The following is a 19,416-nucleotide window of genomic DNA, read 5'->3' on the forward strand; positions in this document are numbered from 1 at the left end:
CAGTTTTCTGATGCGTCTAGCTCTGAAAATTATGAACCACGTTTCCGCCGTGAGAAGGACCGTCAGGAACGACGCCCTCTAGTTTTTCGAAGTCATAACACCGAGCCATACAACTCTCCATTCACTGAACGGGAGTTCGATCAGGCGCTTCGAGATTCTAAGAATACAGCTCCTGGAGTGGACAAGATCCACTACGAGATGCTTCGTCATCTGCCCATTGGAGCCAAACATTTCCTTTTGGCGGTATTCAACAGGCTTTGGTTGGAGGACTCTTTCCCCACTTCCTGGAAAGAAGCTATTATTGTTCCCATCCTGAAACCAGGTAAACAACGCACCGCAGCCTCGAGTTATAGGCCTATTGCCTTAACTAGCTGTGTGTGCAAGTTGATGGAACGCATGATCAACAAGCGTCTCACCTGGTTTTTGGAGGAAAACTCATTGATAAGTAATTTTCAATGTGGTTTTCGCTCCAACCGTTCCACACTGGACCATCTGGTTCAGCTGGAAACACATATTCAGGATGCATTCCTCAACAAGGAACATTTAGTTGCAGTTTTCTTTGACCTCCAAAAAGCATATGACGCAACGTGGCGCTTTGGCATCCTAAAGCAGCTCCATTCTTGGGGCGTGCGTGGCCATATGGCGTACTTTATTGAAAATTTTTTATCAGATCGCTTTTTCCGCGTACGTGTTGGGAACTCCTTTTCGGATCTTCACGAACAAGAGAACGGTGTCCCGCAGGGCAGCGTACTTAGTGTGACTCTGTTTGCCATAGCAGTAAACAGTGTTATGGCAAACATTCTTTCCCCTGTACATGGTCTCCTCTATGTCGACGACCTCACGATCTTTTGTCGCTCACGGAATCTCGCGTCAGCTTCTCGTCAACTCCAACTGACGATAAACCGTTTGGTTGAGTGGTCCTCCCAAACAGGTTTCACCTTCTCATCCGAGAAATCCGTGTGTGTTCACTTTTGTCGTCAGCGTACATGTCATTTAGATCCTGACCTGTACATGGGGAAGTCTCCCCTGTGTTTCGTGAATGAGGTCCGCTTCCTGGGCCTCATTTTCGATAAGAAATTAACATGGCTACCTCACCTTCGCCAGTTAAAGTCCTCTTGTCTTCGAGTTCTCAACCTTTTACGCGTTTTATCTCATACTTCTTGGGGTGCTGATAGGACGGTATTGCTTCGTCTTTACCGTGCACTCATCAGGTCGAAGCTAGATTATGGATGTGTTGTGTATTCTTCTGCTCGCCCATCTAGACTTCGCATCTTAGACACCGTCCACCATGCTGGTATACGTGTGTGCACTGGTGCCTTTCGGACCAGTCCAGTCGCCAGTTTGTATGTAGAGGCATCTGAGCCGTCGCTGTCTCTGCGAAGACAGCGGCTAGCAGTTAACTACTTCCTCCATCTTCGCTCGATGCCTTCACATCCTTCATTCCACACCATCTCAGACGAGGGTAGGCTGGCAAGGTATCGGCTCCACCCTAGTGTCACTAGACCATTTGGTGTTCGTGCAGACGAGATCCTGTCAGCACTTGGTGTTGACAGTGATCTTCCTGGCGTCTCTCCACTCATTTCGCCTCTCCCTACCTGGGAGTTTCCTGCACCTTCCATCGATTTTTCTCTGACTGCTCTTCCAAAGTCAGAGACACCAATGGTTGTATACCAGCAACGGTTTTTAGAACTTCGTGCGAAGCACCCCAATTTTAATGTGTTTTACACGGATGGGTCCAAGACATTCGAATCAGTTGGTTGCGCCTTCGTCCTAGACTCTCAAAGTTCCAGTTACTTGCTACATCCTGCCTGTTCCATCTATACGGCAGAGTTGTACGCTATTCTAAAGGCACTGGACTTTGCAGACGTCAATGGTCTGAAGAAAGTCCTTGTGTCCTGTGATTCGACCAGCGTGTTGCAGTCTCTGGATTCGCCGTATTCCCGGCATCCGGTAGCGCAACGCATATTCAGACGGCTTGTGTCCTTATCTGCCAGCACAGATGTACACTTCTGTTGGGTCCCTAGCCACGTGGGCATCCAGGGGAACGAAGCAGCTGATGCTGCCGCCAAGTCTGCTGATGCAGATGGCGACGTTCTCGTCCACCTTTTGCCAGCTAGCGACCTACAGAATGTGTTCCGTTCTCGCCTTCTTGACACTTGGCAGACCGAGTGGGATGTGGAAACGGGGAACAAGCTTCACGCTCTTAAGCCCACCATAGGTGTTTGGCGTTCCTCGTCTCGTCCCTCTCGGCGAGAAGACGTTATTCTTACCCGCCTGCGTATAGGACACAGCCGTCTCACGCATGGTCACCTACTGCAAGGGCTGGACCCTCCGTTGTGTCGTACTTGTAATGTTATTTTAAGCATCCGACACATTCTCGTTGAATGTGTCGATCTTGCTTACCTCCGGCAGACTTTTAACCTTTCCGGCTGTTTGTCATCCCTCTTGGGTGATGACAGCAGTATTTTATCACATGTTTTTAGTTTTTTGCGAAGAGCTGGACTCTTCCACCGTCTGTAAGGAGGTTTTTAGTTTACTCTGACTTTTTAATGTGTTGTGTTTGTCTCGTGCAGGTCTTTTTACAACCTTGCACTTTTAATGTTTTCCCAAGGGGCTATTTACACCCCTTTTTATGATTTTAGTCAGAATTTTAGATAAGGGGCTACTTCCCCGTATACATTGAAGGGTGCAAAATGGCCTTCAGTGCCGACGCACCCAAACAATTTTTAAATCAATCAATCAATCAATCGCTTATAATGCAGCTGCATGCTAACAACTACTAGAAACGTTCGACAACCCACAAAAAAATGTTCATGTTACTCACTGGTTTACGGAGGGTCACCATCACCCCCAAAAATTTTACATTTGGTTGCTGAGGTACATAACTAGGTTTGCTTGTATCAATTTCTAATATGCATTCCTGTTATGTCAAGTATGCAAAACTTTGATGTCAGAGATTGCCAAAATAATGTTTCTTAATACACTTGGTGTTTTTCTAGACATAAGAAGGCTGCAGTGGCATGTTTAACAAGGTAGCAGTTTAAGAGTTTCAGTATTTACTTTTGTGTATGTAGTAAATCATATTCTATGTATGTAAAAATGTCAACATAATTATGTACTTACTTCTTTTTATAGATACTAATTTTGCAAAGGAATACTTGCAAATGAGCAACACAACTTCAGGGACTGGGACAATTCCATTAGAAGAAGAAAGTGAGTTGTTTTCTTTCCTATTAGCTTTTTTTTTTTATGTAGGTCCCTACATTAGCATACATTTTATGGTGAAATATACTGTACACATCAGTTGTAACATTTTGCAAGAAATACTGTCTTCGCATTCATTGACTTTTTACTGTGCTAATCTGTTTTAAAGTTACCACTCGTTGGCTGTTAAAAGAATTATGAGCATTTATTGATAATAGTCAATGGTACTATTGTGTGGTGAGGTGTGTGTTTGTTGATTTGCTTTTAGCGGCTGTTTGTAGTTTTAATTTTTTATGTTTTCATGTTTTTACGAGGGGAAAGCTCTCATAAATACATATAAAAAATATTGGTAATGAAATGGAAATATACGTTTGTTGAGGCTGATTCACAAGTATATATTCAGTTTTATCTAGTTAGAATTGTTCCTGTAGATCCATAACAGGAAACAGGCTATTATAATATTTATCGTGTTGCAAATAAGTCAATTAAGAAATTAAATGAGTGTCACGTGGACTATTAGGTAGGGATAAACAGAAGCTCACTGGACTTAGAAATTCCATCCAAGATGTAAATATTGGGTTGAAGAATATTAGTCCACCTTGAATTTTGCACCTCTTCATAATTTGTATTTTATCTTCTTATGTTATTGCTGTGATATATTGTTTTGAATACTCCATTGATCAAGATACCTTACAGTGATTCTAGAAAGGGATGGGGGAAGGTAACTTGAAAGGTAAATTTTTTTCATTTACTAAACTTTCAGATAGAGTACTGAAAGACCATTTTGTACTGAAACTTGAAAATAACAAAACGACACAATACAAGGTGGCACAGAAAACACAAGTCACAACCATTGTTCATAATTTTCAAAACTTCTACTGGCAGGAAAATGTCAATATTGGAGGCAGGTTATTAGCAGGGAAGCCTGCAGAAAAGAGATTGTTGTAGAATGGAAAGTAGTGGGATTGTGAAAGAGTTTTATGTTGCAGGTTGGCTGTGTGATTAGAAATTTGGTTTTAATTTTACCACTGATGATTGTATTTAAAAATTGTGCAATTTCATGTCTTCTTATTTGCGATAAGTGTGTGGTAGCTGGATATTCAAGACAGACATGATGTCTGTTTTATGGAGGTGTTAGAAGGTATTGTTTAATGAGGAAACAGCTGAGAACAGAATCAATGCTGGGAATACAGTTTTAGAAATAATGATCCAAATAGGGAAGATAAAGAGATGTGAAAAAAATTCTGATGAATTATTGGTTTTGTATGTCAATGAACCTGTGCAGAAGAACATGGAGATGCATGGCTCTTTTTGTAGCATCTGTACTAACATCCTCATTAAAGATGAAGAGGTTTTCTCAGGATATCAACCAGGTGATATCTCTGATAGGCTTCCGAGCTTATTAGTGCTCATTAAAGTTTACTTTCTGGTTTCTGGTGAGATTGCTTTCAAGAGAATAAAATGAATGCACTTTGTTCCTCTTTTGGGGAAAAGTGAGGCAGGTGCATTTTGGGGGATTTAAGTCTTAGATTCCACTGACGACACCACACAAGTAGTTAACGTTTTAATATTCATGGTCTATAATTGTTACTTTTTCTTCCAGGTTCACAAAGAGGAAAGTCTGGAGAGTTGAACTCAAGTCAGGGTAGTCAGTGTAAGTCTATTATGTATACCTATTGCATGGAATTTGCCATAATTCTCCTGTTAGCACAATTGAGTGCTGTGTGATTCAAACACTGTTGTCGATGTACTTATGTCTTATGTCTTCTGCTACACAGCTAGAAACATGCCTTTGATGTCTCGCATTAAGATTTCAAATTTAAAAATTGGATGGGGCCTTGCATTTTAATCTCACCCAGCACCTTGCAATATGTTCCTATGCCTTTGTTTTGCATATATTAAAACAAAAATATATTTACTTTTGTAAATTTATAATACAAAAATTGTAGGAGCAGCATGAGATATTGCTTATTCAATGGATAAAGATAATTGTCCAATGCAGAGAAACAGGTAGTTGTAATTGATTTTCTGTTCATTTGGATTATTTGCTTTTGCAGCACCAGAAAACTTTGTGTGGACCAGAAATTGCATGCTGCTGCTCCTGGACGAGTATGGGAAGGGATTCTAAACAAAAGAAGAAGTTATTGTGGTGTGGTGTGGCCCAGGCTAAGGTGTATCATGGCTACACCATAACATGGGAGGCAGCGGAGCGCAAGTTCCGTAGCATGAAGCGGACATTTGTATCTGCGCTGGACAATTCAAAAAGGAGTGGGAGGAAAAGTGTGTCATGGGAGTATTTCGACACCTTCATGGAGTTCTTCCAGAAGGATAAGTCCGTAAACTTGGGGCCCACCCTGGCATCCAATCTCCCAATGCCCTCTGATTTTGTCCAGTCAGATGCCATTGTACCATCCCCTTCCACTTTGCGGAATCTTCCTGAGGCCACACCCACCACCATGAACACACCTAAAAGGAGAAGAACCAATGCCGATGCCTACAAAGAAAGGCAGCAGGAGTTAGAGAAAGAAAGCTGTTGGAACTCTGGAGGTTGGTGGATGTTGTCAAAACCAACAATGAAATCCAACAAGAAAGAAATAAACTGCTGGAGAAATTTGTAGATGCCCTTTAAAAAAAATAAACTTGTTTGTTTTCCAATACTATGGTCAAAACTTTCACCTCTTGAGATTGCAAATGCACTATCTCCAACAAGCCAGTCTTTTATGGATGAAACTCAATAAATAACGTGGAATATGTATTTGGAACCTTTGTCACCAGTGCTACAGGATTGTTTCCTGTTGAGTGATGACATCTTGAAGTCCCCTTTGAAAAACAATTACATGGTAATTAAGTTATGAATTTTCAGGTTAACAATTGCGTCCATCACTAATTCTGTGAACTGGAGATATGGCATTTGCATTATCAATTAACAATATGCTTGGCATTTTATATGAATGTTCTTCCAGTTGGCAATCACAATTATCATATACAGTGGAACCCCGACTTACAGTTGATCTTGATGGTCCCAACATAGCAAAATGTTATAAAATTTTCCCCACATATTTTTTCAGCTTTTAATCATGAAAAACGTATAATCGAGGTTCCACTGATTCATATTTCCTACATGTAAAGTATAACTTTAAGTAATGAATATTTCATGCGATTAAAATGCATTTATTCATGCTTCACCAAAACCATCTAATATTTACAATGGGAAGATGAAAGATAAGTGGCCAGGTGTATGAAGAGCCAATGTAGTGCAAGGTGTCCATACTAGAGTACTGCATTGGATTGCTTTCGTTCGGTCAGGCTAGATCGAATCCCCCATGCTCAAGTGTGATTTGCTCGCATATGTGGAATTCGTGAAATTCATGTTGGTAGTTTCAGCCCGTAATTATTTATTCATTTTCATATATTGTTATGTTTTGGTAAGATAGACTGAATAGCATTTTAACATACAGTTAATGACTATGTTACTGTCGATTCTATAATCCATCTAGCATCATCCATGCAAACTATTAGACAATCCAGCAAGAAACCTCAATGCAGCACTCTAGTCCATACCTTTCATCCCAAGTTAAAAATTCCACCCATTTATTCAAATTTTGGGGGTGTAAGGGGTGCTCCTTCCACGTACTGCACCCAATAGCCAAACTCACTTCCACGTAGTACACCCTGGACTGCAGACTTACGAGGCTCTGGCGACTGGCCCCCTGGCCAGTATAATTTTGTTTGTGTTGTCCTGTGTTTTGTCCTTATTTGTGCTGAGTGCTCCTTTACAGCCTTTAACGAAAGTCAGAAGATTTTAATATTTTATGATTTTAGTTCTGCAACGTTAGAGTTGTTATGTGTAACGATAAGGGGCTGGACCCCTTATAATGTGACGGGTGCAAAATAGCCTTAGTGCTGATGCACCCAAAATTTTAAATTCAAATTCAAATTATTCAGATTTTGAACTTCCATTGATAATTTAATAATACCTAACCTGATATTTTAACTAAAATTTTTAACATCCCTGCTTTGTATTCAATTCCTCTTAAATATATATTATCTTCCTGACAGAGGATGTTACTTTACTAGTTAAGTTCCGCAGATGAGATTAATGAGGACTGGACGTAGAGGTTAAAGTGGGATCTAAACAAGTATGTACCTCCTCCGGTATCAAACCTGGAATTCCTCAATTGCAAGGCAAACACATCACTACTAGGTCATTGGGGAGTTCCTTCTTTCAACACTAAATACCGTATTTACTCATGTACAATGTGCACTTTTTTCCAAAACTTTTGGCCCCAAAAACTGTGGTGCATATTATGCATGGAATAATTTGGACAGCTAACATACAGCGTCATTCCATGATTTTGTGACACTTGCATTGATTTTTCATGTTTACAGAACCCTATCGTGTTATATCATGTTGTAAAGCTTAAATTCTGTAGTTTCTGAATATGGCAACGGTATTTCATTCAAGATGTTGACACTAATGTGCAATGCGGTTGAATAAGCTCATCACAAAATGAAGGAACGTTCTGATAGTACTTAGAATGAAAGAAAATATAAGGGAAAAATATAATATTTAAAATGTATTACTGGCCTAATAATATGATATATATATGGTGTGAGATATGTGAGATATAACTGTTTGTCACTTTTCCCCATCAAAAACCAGGGTGCGCAGTATACATCCGTAAATACGGTACATTTAAGATGTCATATTAGAGAAAATAAAATAATGCCCAACTGAGGAGCCCACTACAGCAGTCAGCTCACAAAAAGATCCCCAAACAGTGGGAGACGGGGTCCTAAGGTAATGAGAAGGACCCTTCAATTTGCAGATTTTAAGGGTAGCAGAGTCTTCCACTGCGATCAGTGTTCTTTTGGAAGTGCATAGGAGTTTATTGAATACAGCACAAAATGCATGTTACAGCAAGGCCAGCATGTGTTTCTGACTCTGGGTGCATTCCCCTAACCTTAATAGTGGAGGTCTCCTGTCACCTCACTTCCGTCTGGATATTCTGAGCAGTCAGCTGTACCTATGGCAAGATTTTTTTTAATGTATATATGTAGTAAGTAGACATCAGATTTTTAGGTTCTAATAGTGTGCTTTTAGGTCCCTAAAATAGGCTCTAAAAATCCTAAAATAGGTTCGAGAAACCCTGAAATAGGTTCTAAAAATCCTAAAAATGTTAAGTTAGGCTCGAAAAATCCTGAAGTAGATTTAAAAAATGTAAAATAGTTCAAAGTTCCTGAAAAATGCTGATTAGGTGTATTATGAAAATGGGACCTCTATATCCTGAAATATACACTATCTTGCATAATGTTGTGTGTGTTGCCTAACCCTACGGTGATGGCAGAACTTACCATTGGAAATTTGCTATTACAATCCACTCTTCACCGTATAGTTAGGCAACAATCTTTTTTCATGTTATCCATAGACAAACTCTGCAATTTTTTCTGAGGATCATCTTATATGCTGAAAATGATCTTTCAAAAACATAGTCAGTGGTGCAAACTTTAATGCTAAAATGTTAGTTTCCAAGACGTGAATGCAACAAAGCACCGCAGTGACACGAAAGTGAGCAAGACCACACAGATCAGACCACTTTGGATTGTACAGGTAACAGTGGCCCTGGATATTTTGCTTTGTTTTAGAGCATAGACTTGGAGAAGGGGAAATCGACAGAGAGTACGTTTCAAACACGTTCGTCATTGAATTTTTTCATGACCAAACAAAGCAAATGCTTATGTGTGACATAAAAATTCTTTTAAAATATATAAAAACCTAAAAAAAAGGCTTGATTTAGGTGCATAAACCCAAAATAGGTTCTGACAAGCAACATAGTTTTTTTCTAGGCACTATTAAACTTCATCAGTTGTTGCGTTTTTTAACGAAACACTGACATAACTTATTATTTCTTACATACCTGTAAAGGAAAAATTGGTTAAAAACCTAAAATCCGAGGTCTAATAATAAGGTAACATACTGACTTGGCAACTACTAAATTGAGAATATCGAAGCTTTCCTAGAGCTACTATTGTGTACTTCTTGCTAATTCTACATAAAAAATTTAACCATACGATATTCAAAAGAAGCCCATAATACTTGTACATACTAGATAACAGGCTCTGTGTTTATCATCATGATACCAGTCATTCGATGAATTTTGATAACTGTTTTTTTCTCATCTATCACTTGTCAATCAATATTCATGAGGCATTCCATTGTCACGGTTGGGACATGTCGACTATATTTTTTATTTTAAAATAATTCTTCTACTGATACTTAAGCAACATTTTTCTTACAGTTTCTGTGCAATGAAATATGAAAACTGTTGAGTAAACATAACTACCCTTAAAATACTTTCCAAGATTTATAGCTATAAGTGAACAATTTTGTGTCATGGGTGGGGTAGATGCATCTTCACTTAAGTAATTTATTTTAATTTCTGTAAATTATCAAATGATGAAAGAATAAATTATTTAAAACAAGGAAAGCAATTGACCTTCGAATATTCTGTAGTTGAAGGGGAAATTAACAGCTAAGGGATAAATGATGTATTTTTTGGTGTCACGCAATACAAAATACAAGTAAATCCAAAAGCTAAAATCAAGTAACAATATTTAAAATACTTCATCTTAATTATGTATAATAGGGTCATTCCATGCCAAATCAACCGATGATCTGAACCTTGACATAGCCTATCAGAAATTCATCACTTTTGGTACAGTAGTAGTTCCAGCAAAGTTGACGAAAACTGCCCAATTTCAGATTTTTTGGGATCATGTTTTTTGAATTAGAGACTTGCAAAAAAGCAAAAATCCCAAAATGTTGCACACACAAACACACAGTGCTATTTTTTCTGGGAAGAAAGGTTCCAGTACTCTCTAGTTGGGTATGTTATTGTATCGATTATATGAACTACTCAATATATTTTGATATGCTTCAAATGATGGTTCATCTATGTAGTTCCACACATGCATATGTTAATTTATGTAAAATAACATGTTATTGGTTTTATACTCGCCTATGATAAGGTGCAAGTTCAGCTGTATTGTGTTCTTCCAGAATGGAGCATTATACGATGTGCATCCAGAAAGTAAGTTTCCCTATTTTTTTTCCCGTGAAAGTAAACATAATGAGCCGTGTAAATTGCGCATACGCAGCAGAGCTAAGACGTATCAATCATATGCGAGGCAGCAGTGGTCCGAAGTGGAACCTCGTATTCCTTCTCCCGCCGCATGCCAGTAGCGAGGCAGCAGTGGTCCGAAATGGAAGCTCGTATTCCTTCTCCCGCCACATGCGAGGTTCGGTTGGTGATAAAGTTCCTGAATGCACAAAGCATTGCGCCAATTGACAATCATCGTCAGCTCTGTGAGGTCTATGGGCCGAACATTATGAGTAAGCAGATGGTGCGTCGCTGGTGTCGGCAGTTTTCGGAAGGTCGTCAAAGTGTCCATGATGAAGAGCGCAGTGGGCGTCCGTCCCTCATCACTGATGATCTGGTTGAGCTGGTGCGGCAGCGCATCGTAGAGAACCGTCGCTTCACGATTACGGAGTTGAGTAGCCTTTTTCCGCAGATATCGCGATCCGTGTTGCATGAGATTGTCACGCATCGCCTGCTGTTCAAAAAATTGTGTGCCAGGTGGGTGCCGAAAAACCTGACACCCGAACACAAAATGAAACGTTCAGGAGCAGCACTGACATTCCTGCAACGGTACCACGATGACGGCGATGATTTCCTCGACAGGATCATCACGGGCGATGAGACGTGTATTTCGCACTTCACCCCGGAAACCAAGCAGCAGTCAATGCATTGGCGGCATAGTGGATCTCTGGTCAAGAAGAAATTCAAACAGACGCTGTCGGTACAGAAAGTGATGTGCACCGTGTTTTGGGACAGGAAGGGCATTTTGCTCATTGACTTCCTCCCCAGAGGTGAAACGGTGAACGCTGACCATTACTGTGAAACACTGAGGAAATTGCGACGTGCCATTCAAAACAAGAGGCGTGGCATGCTTACTGCAGGTGTTGTGCTCCTCCATGACAATGCTCGTCCACATACGGCTCGGCGCACAGCAGCTGTTTTGATGGAATTTGGCTGGGAGTTGTTTGATCATCCACCTTACAGTCCTGATCTGGCTCCCAGCGATTTTCACGTTTTCTTGCACCTCAAGAAATTCCTGTCCTCCGGTGAGCGTTTTGGCAACGACGAAGAGCTGAAGAAGTCTGTCACACGCTGGTTCCATTCACAGGCGGCAGAGTTCTACAACAGTGGGATCCAAAAGTTGATACCACGATACGACAAGTGTCTCAATTCTGGTGGTTGCTATGTTGAAAAATAGCTGAACCTTTGCTGTACCTGTTGCCAATAAATGGTTTCCTGAAACTGTGATCTTGTTGTTTTTTTTAAAAAAATAGGGAAACTTACTTTCTGGATGTGCCTCGTATATGTGTGTGATAGTTTCCTAACAATTAGGTTGGTACCCAAATTAACATTTACAAATATATATATATATATAAATATAAAAATGTAGTCAGCCTCTGTAGTCAGCACAGCATGCTACGATGACAGGTCCCAGGTTTTTGGTGTTCTCTGTGAATATCTCTTCATCAATTTCATTATATCACCACTGATCCTTATCTTCACAATTAGCCAAAAGGTGGCCGAAATGCAAGGTAAAATAAACCAAATCGATCAATGTATATACATGTAATTCAGTGGGATTATTTGTGTTGTTCTCCGGCATTTCTTTTAAGAATAATACTTTGGCTTTTTTAATGAATTCTCAATAACGTAACACTCTTCACGAGCTACATAAAATAGTCTCGGCGTTGCTACTATTACCGTTACTGTATCAAAGAGGAACGAGAAGCAAATCCTGTATGTGTAACACAAAATTGTTGCTCCTAGCACTGCTTTCAAAAGCGAAACTAGCGAGGGTGAGGTTAGCAATGGGCTGTTTGACTTGGGACTCTCTTCCAGCATTGCCAAAATAACGTTGGCAACAACCAGGGGCCGGTGCTTGAATCCCCATTCTCTATTTTTGACAACAATTGTAATAAACAAGAATTTCAGGTGTTTTACAATAGGAAAACCAAATAGTTGAGATGTGTAAAATAAAATAAAAATATTCGGATGACAGATGACGCGTAATTGGAAAACATGAAATGTTTTGAAATATAGAATAATGTGTGAAAATAAGTAAAATATGTATATGAGCCATACCTAATATGTGTACAAATATGGAAAATAAAAACAGAATTTTTCAAATCTACATGCAATAATGCACAAAGTTATAACAAAATATAACTCATTTGAGCTTCATACATAAATATGTAATACTTTCACTGATGATTATGATGCACACCCAACTTGTCTACACGTTGAAATAAAATAATTCAAATGGTGAAAATTTATATGCTACCAATTTGAATCAGTGTGTAAATGAACAGGGGAGGATGCAAGGGATTACCCTGCCACCCAAAATAATAAATATCGCGTAAAAGAAAATTATTTTTAGTCCTGATAGGGTTTTTATCACCTTAAAAAAAATAGAATTGAAATTGCATAGTATATCATTTCTTAACTATGTATGAAGAACAAGGTTGGCATTTTTTTAAAAAAAGAAACAATATCATAATTTTTGTTGCAAATATATTTTAAACAGTGTTCTAATCAAGAACCAAAAAAGAAACATGTTTTAAACAAATTAAAAGTTGAAGACTTAATGCAAAAAGGTTTACTTTCTGAGAATAATGATTAATAACGAATCTGTAAATCATCCAAGGAAGGACTGTATATCCAGATGTAAAGTAAACACTTATAACTTCTCAAAATATGTATTTACATTACTCTTAAATCTTGCATGTAAGCTGTTCAAGAAGGTTCAACTAATCCACTAAATAATTTAAATTGGTATACAGCATATCAGAAATTCAGACAATTCTCTTCTTTGATTTTACAAATGCCTGGTTAATGATCACTTTGGCTCTAAATCTACACTATTTACATTATATACATTACATTATAAAATACTAATCTGGAACATGGGAAATATTACAAAATTCTTATTATTACTCACTTCTTGATTCCAAAAGGGTGTGCAAGGTCCAAAACCAAAATTCCAGACTAAACCATTAGAGAATTCATGTAGTTAAACATGTATGTAATTTACATAACATTTGGCATGACCGATTTGGATTTGCAAGAGGTACAGCCCATGATATTTTTGTTGAAGTGACAAATGTGTATGAAATGAATGACATGTACATTGTTTGGCCCAATGAAGTAAAGCATGATGAAATAATAAGGGTAAGTTCTGTAATAATAGTTTGAATTTTATTTGTGGGTGAATTTGTATATTTTTTGGAAATTAAATTCTCATGTTGAAAAGAAACATAAACAATACACATGGCAACTCTGATGCACACTCTCAGTACCATTATGAAGTATTTTGCACAGTGCCAGCCTCAGAATCACAATATTTGTTACTTACAATTCAAGGCTACATAGGAAAATAAACTTGAGAAGGGTATTCTGATGTTGAATATCAATGGAGAGGCTAATGATGGCCACTTACTGTAGCAGATTTTTACATGAAAATAGTTCAAAACATGTCCATGCATAAAGTATTTAATATACAATTTCTAATGTAACTACCAGTAACACTCTGTATATCAAATTGAAGTTTACAAAGAAGTGAACAAAATTTTGAATTGCTTGCTTGTCCTTTTTTTTACATTATTTTAAAAAAAAAATAATGGTGCACTACTACAAAAATGTTGAATTTTCAAGAAGAAGTTTAAATTTCCCTGACAGGGTGTGTACAAATTTGTAGAAACAAAATTCCATGAGTTTTCCAGACCAGGTAATGTAACGTGTGTAAGAATATAACTGTATTTTAGATAAACCTTAAACTTAGAATCCCACTTACGCAAGTTTTTAGAATATTCACTTTACATGTTCCAACTAATAGCGAAAGGGGCAAATTGAACAGAAACTGACTGTTGGATATAAGCATCAAGGGCAAGCTTTTATTTAATACTTGCAACATATTGACTAATGGTAAATACAGAATTCATCATAACAATTATAGCATAAATAACATGTAATTATACTAAAATTTAGTAACATATGTTTTAACCCTTGTATAATCCTAAAATTTCTTCAAAAAAGTAGTAAATGTCAATAGCCATTTACTGTAGTAATTTGTACGATATCTATTGACAATATTAAGGGCCCGTTCCGAAAGTCACACGAGTTTAACACGTTAAACGAGGTAATGGTAACTGGCTGTTCCATAAGTGCTTCCGTGCATTTCGTGAGTTTCATTATGCTGTCCCAAAAGTCACAGTCCATGCGTTTCGTGCAAGAACGAGATTCACTAAACAAACGCACAGGACAGGAGGCTGGTTTGTTCGGTGAGAATCATCTGCTGCTTTCAGACATCGTGCGTGCTGATGGATTCAAACTGCACTAGTTCGGAAAATGTATTATAATTTTAATAGATAGCGATATAAAGCAACATGCACAAGATGAGTATGTCTTAACGGTTTTTAGAATGTGATGAAAATGAGTAAATGTGGCCACAGTAGAGTTTATTTCCACTGGACGCCAATTGGAAACTTTCTCTAAACAATACACTGTGCCTGCGCTTTCATACACAAAAATGTTGATTTTTCCAGAAACATGGTAAATCTGACCTTTTCAGAAAAAGTAAATTCCCTGGCTTTTCCAGATTGATAAGACACCCTGTTACAAGTGCTAAAAAAACCACCTTGGCTGAGGACATTGAGCAAAGCAGCCATATTATGTCCCAAGAATGTTTTTAAGACAAGCAAGGACAGGAATATGTTACTTTCATTGTAACGGGTGTCCCACTAGCTTTCGAACCCAAAAAAAAAGTTATAATTTCCGAACAAACATACATAGGAAAATGAAATTCACAATACACGTACCTTATTTCATGCTGAACACGAGGCAGGGTTGAACATAAACGCACGCGTCAAAACAAAGACGGTAGGTGGCACCAGGGGAAGTGGTGAGTGTGGGTTAGTGTGATGCGCGAGTCCCTGCATCGCGAGGATGGATTGGTACATCTTACGTACCAGAACGCGTGTTCATTGGTAAGAAATATTGGATATCGGGATCGTATCAGACCGTTCAACGTGAATTTGGACCATTGAAGGTGGGAGTTTGGTGTGTAATTTCCCGACAACGTATAATTGGACCCATCTTCTTTGAAGATACACTAAACACACAAGTTTACTTACACATCTTCAGTGCATTTGTGAATCAGCTGGATGATGAAATCTGCGTTGCGGTTATTTCCAACAAGACGGAGCGACATGCCATACTTCCAGCGTGTCCATGGCAGAAATTGAGTCCTTTTTGGTGACAGAATCATCTCCAAACGATTGTGACCACCAAGATCCACAGATTTGACACCTCTGGATTTCTTTTTATGGGGTTTCCTTAAAGGTTGTGTCTACAAAAACAAACCACGATCACTTCAAGAGTTACGAAACAACATCGAGAATGCGATTCACGAGATCACACCGGAGACTCTACATCGGACTTTTCACAATATGCAACGCCGTGTATAAACATGTCTGGACGTCCAGGGAAGACAGTTGCAGCACCTGCTGTGACGATCATGTATTCAGCATGAAACAAGGTATATGCATTGTGAATTTCATTTTCCTATGTATGTTTGTTCGGAAATTATAATGTTTTTTTCGGGTTCAAAAGCTAGTGGGTCACCCTGTACAATTGCTGAAACAAGGTGACAATGTAGTTTTGTATATCCCCCCTTCCCTTTCTCAAAAATCATCATGACCATTATCAGCAACATCATCATCATACATGTCATGAATTTCCACAGCATCATCACCACCACCACCACCATCTGCCTCCAGTCCCTCTCTTTCCACAGTGATGTTATGCAGTACACAACATGCTGCAATAATTCTGTTTGCAGACATTGAATCTGCAACATCAAGATATTTTAACCTTCGGAATTTGCATTTGAGAAGTCCGAAAGCTCTTTCTATTACTGATCTGATGGAACTTAGTTTTATGTTATAATTTATTTTTTCGGGTGTGAGATGACCATTATTTTTGAATGGTGGCAAAAGATACTGGCTTAATGGATAAACACCAATCAAATGCTGGTTTGGTGGAAGCAGGTTATTCCTTAACCTCTCATGCAACGGTCTGTTCCTCAACACCCGTGCATCGTGAACTCTTCCTGGCATCCCAACAAAGATATTTGTGAATTTTCTGTTATGGTCACACACACACCTTGAAGTATGACAGAATTGCTCATTTTTCTGTTGTAGAAGTCGACTGCATTTCCTTCTGGCTGCTTGACAACGATGTGGCACCCATTAATCACTCCTACAACTCCTGGAATCCCTGATTTTTCTTCAAACACCTGAATGCAAAGAGAGGATTTTAAAAATAAGGTCAGACATAAGGGATAATAGCAGAAGCAACATGCAAAGAAGAAAATAATGACCTTTGAAATCAAAATCTTTAATCTCCAAGATAACCATTCATATCAAATGTTTAGCATAACCATTCGTTATGATAACGTTACTTTGTACACAGAGCAAATGTCTAGTTACAATGAATGATGAGACTGGAGCATGACCATGCTAAAATTAAAAAAATTAAATCAACTTCTTACTACATACTTATATTTTTCAATTCCACCTTGCGGATGTCTAGAATTTGACCTGCATAAAGAAACATACAGCACATAAGTATTGTCTGGCGAGTTTTTCCTACTTCACATTTTTTACATTAGTCCTTTTAGTGGTGTTTAACAGCAAAATGTGTACCCTTCTGAAGTTTAATTTTCTAGGTAGCCTTAGTTCTAAGGAACAAATTTTGTGATTCTGAGGCTGGCACTGTGCAAAAAATTTTAAAAAAAAATCATTATTATGCTAAGAGGTTGCATCACAGTTTGCCACCTGTATTATTTTGAGTTTCTTTTCATTTCAAAATATAGAAATTCACCCACAAATAAAATGCAAAATAACTATTGTTAAAGAAATTACCCTTGTTATTTCATCATGCTTTACTTCATTGTACCAAACAATGTACATGTCAATCACTTGAGACAATGCAGTTATCACTTCAGAAAAAATGTTATGGGCTGTACTTTTTGCAAAGCCAAATCTGTCGTCTGCGGATAAGAAGCTTTCTGACTTTGCCAACATCCAGGTTGTGAAAGCAACTTTCTTGGGTAATGGAATAAGGTGCCTCTCATGGTTAAGCTGTCTTCCAACAGCATTTGTCACTTCCTGAAAATAAAATTTGCATTCTCAGAATCTTCACCATCATTAGCAAATACCTTGATATATTTTTCTTTTTTATAGTAAATTTGTTTTGAAAATTCAGTTGAACCTAAATTGGACTTTCATGTCAGGTCATTATTTCCCTAGCTCCTTGATTTCTCCCAACTTTATATCTGTCTTGGGGCAGACTGCTAACCCTAGGGCTACTTCAAAGAATGTTGATTTTTGAGAAAAACTTATTAGAATTGAGAACCATAGATCACATACAAAAGTATGCTTTTCGTACACGTCCAAAGTTTTCTATCATTAGAGCTTGAAATGGAAATTGGGAGGAAGGGGTGCTTTAAACAAATTTTCCTTGCTAGGGGTTGGTATCCCCATGTAATGCATTTCGAACACTGATTATTCCACACTCTAGACCAGAGATTCCAAACTTTTTTTATGTTTGCGGCACCCTTGGGAATGAGATTAAAAACTTGAGGCATCCTTGTTAGATTTTTTCGGTAACGGTTCCAATTGTTTTATGATTTTTTCCAAGTTCTTCTAGCAGAAAGACTAATTATAGTATAATTTTGGAAATCATTGTCATACGAAACTGAACCTTCCTTAAAGTAATGAACACTGTTTGGATTCAAAAAAATATTTGTTGGGAAATAAAACTTATCTCCATTGACAAGTGACAGTAAGTATCGTAGACTAGTGGGAATAAATGTAGAAGTAAATCGGAAGCTTGGTACAATGCATTTAGGGACTTTATTTTAATTATAAAATAACCAAACCTGACCTGCCTAACCTAACCACGAAAGCATATATTGAACAAAATCTTAAGTGATCGCTAAACCTCTGCAGTATGTGCTAACATACGTAAATCAAAATTGAACCATGTAAAAAATTGCATTTGTAGCATGATGAAATCGCAATAAAACAAAATGAACTGGCCACATTTTACTGCAATGGAATTTACTCAAGAGTGTTGTTTTATTAATGTGAAGCTTGCGATTGACCCTTAGAGCACAAATGTTTGATGCAGCTGACAATGAATTACGCTTATTATCCTCATGGTTGACAGATTGTCCGTGGAAATAATTTTGAAAATGCATATCTATTGCATCTTGATTAGTCACTACCTGTTGGATATGAGAGTAATTAATTCGACTTAATATTTTTTCTCTCTACTTCCTAATATTTTTGCTATTTTGTTTTTAGTTTCCTTCGTTTGACACACAATAAAATTACATGTTATAAGTATACTCTAATGGAAATATTCTAAATAAAACATCACATAAAAATGTGATTACCACACAATAATGTGTTTTCTTTTCTAATATTGGTAAAAAAAATTGTGAAACCTAACTGAAAAATGTGATTCAATTAAGCATCAGACATTGTTCTTTGATGGCTTAGTTTTTTACCATTGTACCATTTAAAATCCAGTTCAATATCGATTTCAGCTTTAAATTTTCAGTATTCTCAACACTGATATGTAGCAAAGTTACTTACCTCCATTGTCACTCGATTCATTCTAAAATGGCTGTGGTATTCATCCAAACTATAACTTGCCATTGTCAACTCGAAATAGTTATCATTTCTTACATGTTCATCTGGCACATTTGGTTCTAAATGTGGCGGGTGGTTCCGCAAGCTCCATTGCAGCATTTAATATGACATTCATGTCTAACTCACCATCGAAAAATGGTAAAAGATTCCCCAGATTATCCATTACAGAGAAATAATTCCAATACATCGTTCCAGTTCATTTTGTTCAAGTCGATTGCTCCGGGTCTCCAGCACAACGGTAAACGTTGCTCATTTGTTTGCAGCAGACAAATATCGGCCATGGATGCAATCACTGAGCTGAAGCGTTTGAAGAACTGAAATTTTCCCGGTGATCGCTCGCAAGTTAGCCGCTCCAT

General features: G+C 38.0%; 1 protein-coding gene and 1 pseudogene across 2 annotated transcripts in view; one reads left to right on the forward strand and one right to left on the reverse strand.

The window, feature by feature from the left end:
- LOC145984985 (putative ATP-dependent RNA helicase DHX34) overlaps positions 1 to 19,416 on the forward strand; it is a 149,326-nt gene that overhangs the window by 40,594 nt on the left and 89,316 nt on the right. The window lies entirely within an intron of this gene.
- LOC145984856 (uncharacterized) lies at positions 16,022 to 19,009 on the reverse strand (annotated as a pseudogene).

Source organism: Lepisma saccharinum, chromosome 3 (genome assembly GCF_977018435.1).
Source record: "Lepisma saccharinum chromosome 3, izLepSacc3.1, whole genome shotgun sequence".
Classification (NCBI taxonomy): domain Eukaryota; kingdom Metazoa; phylum Arthropoda; class Insecta; order Zygentoma; family Lepismatidae; genus Lepisma; species Lepisma saccharinum.